This window comes from Rhinoderma darwinii, chromosome 6, assembly GCF_050947455.1.
Source record: "Rhinoderma darwinii isolate aRhiDar2 chromosome 6, aRhiDar2.hap1, whole genome shotgun sequence".
NCBI lineage: Eukaryota > Metazoa > Chordata > Amphibia > Anura > Rhinodermatidae > Rhinoderma > Rhinoderma darwinii.
In genome coordinates, this window is record NC_134692.1 from 28,748,289 (window position 1) to 28,754,288 (window position 6,000).

The window sequence follows — 6,000 nt, forward strand, 5'->3', positions numbered from 1 at the left end:
AATAGGGTAGATTTATATAGGGTGTAGCGGGATAATAGGGTGTAGCTGTATATGGGGTGTCGTTGCATATATGGTGGAGCTGTATATAGGTTGTAGCTATATAATAGGGTATAGTTGTATCTAGGGTGTAGCGGGATAATAGGGTGTAGCTGTATATAGGGTGCAGCTATATTATAGGGTATACTGTTAGCTGTATATTCCCTCCTCTTAATCTATTAATACTATTCCCCTCCATTATGACACACATTTACGTCCTTCCCAAATTCCTGTAACCGTGCCCTAACATCACCATCTAGTCTTGGAAATTGATGTCCTACTGGTTTGTCCTTGTCCTTAGAGCTGCGTGCCTGTCACAGAGTGCCTGGGAAGAATAATTTGGTTCGGCTTTGCTTTTTCCGCTGACACTCACTAGAATCTATTATATCCCATGACGCAACCGGCCATGACTCAACCCTGCTTTAGTGACAGCTTGTCCTATTGTTACCACTGCTCTGAAATTAAAACCACTTTCATCTCCAGAATGGAGATCATGTACTTAAAAGGAAGATCTGACGATAAATCTGTGCTTAACTACACCAAACATAAACTCAACCTCCGAATGATATCGGCTCTTAAATGCGCCCCCAACTGGTGAGAGGTTGACTAACAACAATTAGACTCTTTACGTTAATTTTATTCTCTTTTATTTGTTTAACTGTGTGAGGTTACGACTCATTAGCGAGATGCCCAGGGTCTGGGTTTAGATTATACAGGCCACGTTTCATTCAACTGCAAGATTAACAGGGGCTCCTTTGGCCCACCAGAAAAGATGATTCCCACCCACCCTCTTAATAGAACATGTACACATCCACTTTTAATAGTATCATAATCTTTGTGCATATAATCAATAAGGTCTTGTAGGTTATATGGGACAATAGACCTTAGGGGCAAGTGATTGGTTCTAAAGCCAACGCTAAATGGGGTTATTTTTGGCTGACCATTGGGGCACTGTTGTATTAGGGGCCCATTATTATGTCAGAGCCTGGGCCCACTGAAAGATCCTCTGGTATTCTATTCGGCCAGTACGACCCTGGCTGAACGGTTAAGCTGGCCATAGACAGGATATTTTAACGGGACTGAATGGTTCTTCAACTGTACTTCTGGCCAGTACCACCTCAAATATTTACAACTATATACATTATATATATATAAAATAACATCCGATTGGCTGATTGTACCATAAGCTACAGATTACGGTCCACAGGCGACAAAATTCAATAGGTGAGATTGGAAATCGGTTGTTGAAAGAACATGATCAATAATTGGCTTTTTAATTGATTATTCGGCTGGGTAAATAGTTAAATTGGCCGCTGATATTTGCTCCAAATCTATGGCCATCTATCCTTAGAACAATTATAAATATATTGAAAATGGTTGCAATGGGCAAAATCACTGTTTTCTGAGTAATATAACATAAACAAGTTGTTTATGACAATTATAATTTTAAAAATACTAAAGAGGACCGGTCAGTTTGCCTTAGTTTTAGTGAATAATTATACTCCCCTAAAATTACAATTTTGAGGCATCTTCTCTTAGAACTCTGCTATGTGCCATTCCTCTGTTATTCCTCGTAAAAATGTATGAGTAATTTGACAGCTGGGTGTTACCATTGTCCCTGACACACACCTGACTGGTAACACCCTGTTGTCAATTTATTCTTAAATTTGTAGGAGGAATAACAGAGGAACGGCACAACGTAGAGTTCAAAGGAAAGATGCTCCAGAATCGTTATTTTAAAAGGAATACAACTATTTACTAAAACAGACAAGTCAGGAGAGGTGAGAGAGGCAACAGAGTTCATACAGAATTCATTTTGTGATACCTAAGGGTATGTGCACACGATGAGAGGCTTTTACGTCTGAAAAGACAGACTGTTTTCAGGAGAAAACAGCTGCCTCGTTTCAGCCGTAAAAGCTCCTCCTCGTATAATGCGAGGCATCTGGGACGCTCGTAAATCTTGAGCTGCTCTTCATTGACTTCAATGAAGAACGACTCAAATTACGTTGCAAAGAAGTGTCCTGCATTTCTTTGCCGAGGCAGTCAATTTACGCGTCGTCGTTTGACAGCTGTCAAACGACGACGCGTAAATTACAGGTCGTCTGCACAGTACGTCGGCAAACCCATTCAAATGAATGGGCAGATGTTTGCCGACGTATTGTAGCCCTATTTTCAGACGTAAAACGAGGCATAATACGCCTTGTTTACGTCTGAAAATAGGTCATGTGAACCCAGCCTTAGGAAGGCATAAACATGAGGCCCAATGTGGTCCCCAGCCTTTGACAGTAATATTTGCACTGTAATGTACATACATCTCATATACAATATTTTATTTACCAGCCAGGAAGCTTTACACAAAACGAATATAAAAATACTGGATGAAAATTCCCAATCGCAACATGAGGGAATATTTCATAGCAACGTCAGGGGACTGCCTAGCAACAAGCATCGCGGCCAGCAGGTTACACCATACAGACTCCATGCTCCTGTGGAGACCTGCTGGTGTATATACAACAGATGGCAATATGTCTCTTCAGCCCTATGCATTTCGGACGCTGAATATGGCTGTCAGCAGTCAATGCTCGTGCACTGTTTTTAATGTTATAAGAGGGCGGAAGGAGGAAACCAGTCGGACGTAGAGACATAATCTTCGTGCCAGAGGGTTCACCTACCATGTGCTGTGTCAATGCATAACATTGTTATCAGCCATTTCAGGCTGGGGAGAGGCTGACTGCAGTGGGATTACGGAAACCGATGTCTGCCCTGTGTGGTTCAATATTCTCCACAGCAAAAAACAGTATCTCAAATAAAAAAACAAAACAAAAACATGCAAATTTCAGTGATATTAGTTGAATAAAAGGCCAAAACGGATTGCGGTTTTAGTGTCCCTTTTAGACAACTCCTAGTAACATAGGCATTAAATGGTCTAATAGAGAATTCCCGCTTCAATGTATATCTGTAAAATAACTTAGGGTACAAATAATTATCTAGGGGATATACTATTTATACCGTCAATGTCTGGTACCAGTCTAAAAATGTATGGAGATCACAAGGTCAGTAACAAATGGCCTTTCCCATTCTATCCATATTAAAGCTTCAGAACACGACCGTATATGAGACCTTGTGTTATGATGAAGGAGGCTGACAGGAACTCCTGTATAATTAATGACCATTTCAAAGGAAGTGACCGCTTGTGATGAGTCAGGTGAATTCAGTAATGTAGACGACTGCAGCGAAAGGGGAGAAAAAAAATATGAAGATTCTACGTGGAGAGACAGACTCTTTTTCTAGGGATATAACAAACACCAATGTTCTTCTTGTTCCATGTGATAAATTATCTTTTTTGTTCTATATGATAATGAGCCGATTCTGCATGACCGCACATCCGTATCATTGTGCTCTTTGATGTTTCAAAACAAAGGGGCCCTCTGGGAAATGATCCAGCACCAGGCCCGCCCGGGACACCGATGAACCGATCAATGATGAAAGGATGAGCAACGTCATAATAACTTCATCTTAAAATAAGTACTCCACATTTTTGGGAAACAATCCCAAGGCCGAGGATGTGATTAGACCCAATGTATGAACCTCTAGCTTCACTTCCGATACACATACATTCATGGTTGAGATAAATTGGTGCCAAACATGCAAATTTTATGACCGGATTTAGGATTTTGCTAAATTTTTTTTAACCAAAAATAAAAATCATCTGCATCTTTCAGCTTCCATTGCATCTACCCATCAATATCGAAAGCAAATTCTACCAGTGGTGGTTTGATGGCTATAAAAATGCATATGCACGCCAGCACTGTACATTTTGGGAAATGCGCAAAAGAAATCAATGGTGTCACAGTAGTTACAATATGCAGCATTGCTAAAGCTTATGAAACTAAATAGTGCCATCTAATGGAGCAAAATCATGATGACACTTGAGGCAATAGCAGGCATGGTGATGGTCTGCATCCTGATGTGCTGCTGGTGCCTCAATCCTCTACATATTGTGAAAAAAATCTGATATTTTCCCATGCAGAAAAAGTCCACGTATGGCAACGAGGACCAGGGAATCGGCTACCTGCCAATAAAAATACAGATTAACCCGTTTTCTGCACCAGCCAATCAAGCTAGTCTATCATTATTTCCAGGCACGTTCTAGTAGTCAAAAAAATAAATCCTAATTTATTTATTGTGTCCTTCTAATTCAATAGTCTTAATCCCTAATTGACTGTGATAAATTAAGGCCTTAATTCCAAACATCCATAATTACCCAAATGGTGTAGAAAAATGTTCCTGTAGCTGGATGAAGTTAGTCCCATGACGGAAGACATATATTACAGCCTACTGAAAAATACTAGGATATCATTGGGATCTACCCATATTCTCCTGCAGACAGTGCCCAAATTCCATAGTACCCAAGTCCAATCAGTTAATAGCAACCTCAAGTGAACACTGCAACCTGAGTCATGTAAGGAGGAGACCATGCAATAATGCCAGCTGTGATCTCTGCATTGTGTCTATATCAATGTCCTGGGCTACCAGGAAACACTACCCTGCTGTTTGCGCAGAACCAATATGACCTCCATTGGAGACACTGTATGCAAAACTTCCTGACAAGGTCCAGATAAAAGGATGTTGTGATTTTTGTTTCCCTATTTTGTATTATTTATTTACCAAGTGCCTTCACAGCACCCTCAGTTAAAAGGATCACTACAGGCCACTCAATCAAGGTGGCACCAAATGCAGCAGTGCCAGCACATAGCACCACAACTGCCCTCATACAATGTAGCAAAAACTGCTACAATCACTTCTTTATTTCATTTCATGCACTGCACCCAATGCAGAGACTGCAGCAAACATTATTAATAAATCAACCAGAGACCTGGCATATCAGCAATGCTCAAAAAAAAAAAAGGCTGCAGGCTTACCTGATGTGGGAGAAACCCTGCAAATCATATCAGAAGAAGGACCTGCACCAACAAATAATCAAAGATGGAATGCTGCTCCTGCTCAAGATGCTGAAATCCCTAGCCACAAAAGCTGACAAAGCATTTACCCTTAATCCATTATGACTGAAAAAGACCGTGAAGCTCCTTCACAACCCTCTTCTTTTCTCCCTCTGCTTCCTGCTCTGAGCATCACTCTACAGTGGCTAATATATACCAAGAAAAGGCTTACAGAAGCATACAAGGCTGCAAAGGAACGGTGGATACTAGCGCCACCTGCTGCACCAAGGTCTAACTGCAACATGCAGCCAGCACACGTTTACAACAATCTTCTGCAAAGGATTTGCCGCATGGCTGACAACACAGGGGGGTGAATATTTTTTAGAAAAAGGGGCAGTGTATACACTATAATGACAGAAGAATGGAGTAGGGTGATACACCCCTGAAAGATGATGCATGAATATTCAATATGGCTTCTAGGGATGGACCATTTTTTTTTTACCAGATGCATTTGTTATGCAGTCAAGCATGGCACAAACTTCGATTTGCATTCACAATGATATATCATGAAGTTGAATGTTTGGTGCTTAGCAGCGGGGAAGCTATTGAGCGGTCACTGACACCATCCTGTATAGTTACATACATAGCGCTATGTTATAGTAGAGAGTACTCCAAATATTGGATTTCTCAATACAATGATGTCACATAAGGTGTGGAGTCTTGGGGTTAAGCTGGATCAGATGTATTCTTCAATAAGTTGTCTGTATATAAATTGCGTAGTATTTACTCCTCTAGTAGATCTGGATTTATGTTTTCTTTAAATTGATGTGTTTTTTATTTTTGCAAACGTTGCAAACAAAGAATCAACAAGATGTCCCATGGCAATAGCATCTCTGAACACTTATACCATTATTGTACATATTGTATAGTATACATCAAATGATCGTTGATAAAGCAATGATAGGGTCAGAGAATTTGCCCCAAAAACAAATTGAAAAAGTGTCAATAGTCATAGGACATAAAA

The 6,000-nt window shown here is 40.3% G+C and overlaps 1 protein-coding gene across 6 annotated transcripts in view; it reads right to left on the reverse strand.

The window, feature by feature from the left end:
• The window catches only part of LOC142655346 (sodium channel protein type 2 subunit alpha-like), a 136,445-nt gene extending 131,253 nt beyond the window's left edge, over positions 1-5,192 (reverse strand). For 4 of the 6 annotated variants that reach the window (XM_075829389.1, XM_075829384.1, XM_075829383.1 and 1 more), the window contains exon 1: positions 4,959-5,192. The gene's annotated coding sequence lies outside the window, so the exon portion shown is untranslated. The remainder of the gene's footprint in view (positions 1-4,958) is intronic. The other 2 variants (XM_075829385.1, XM_075829388.1) reach the window with 2 other exon arrangements.
• Between the last annotated feature and the right edge of the window lie 808 nt (positions 5,193-6,000).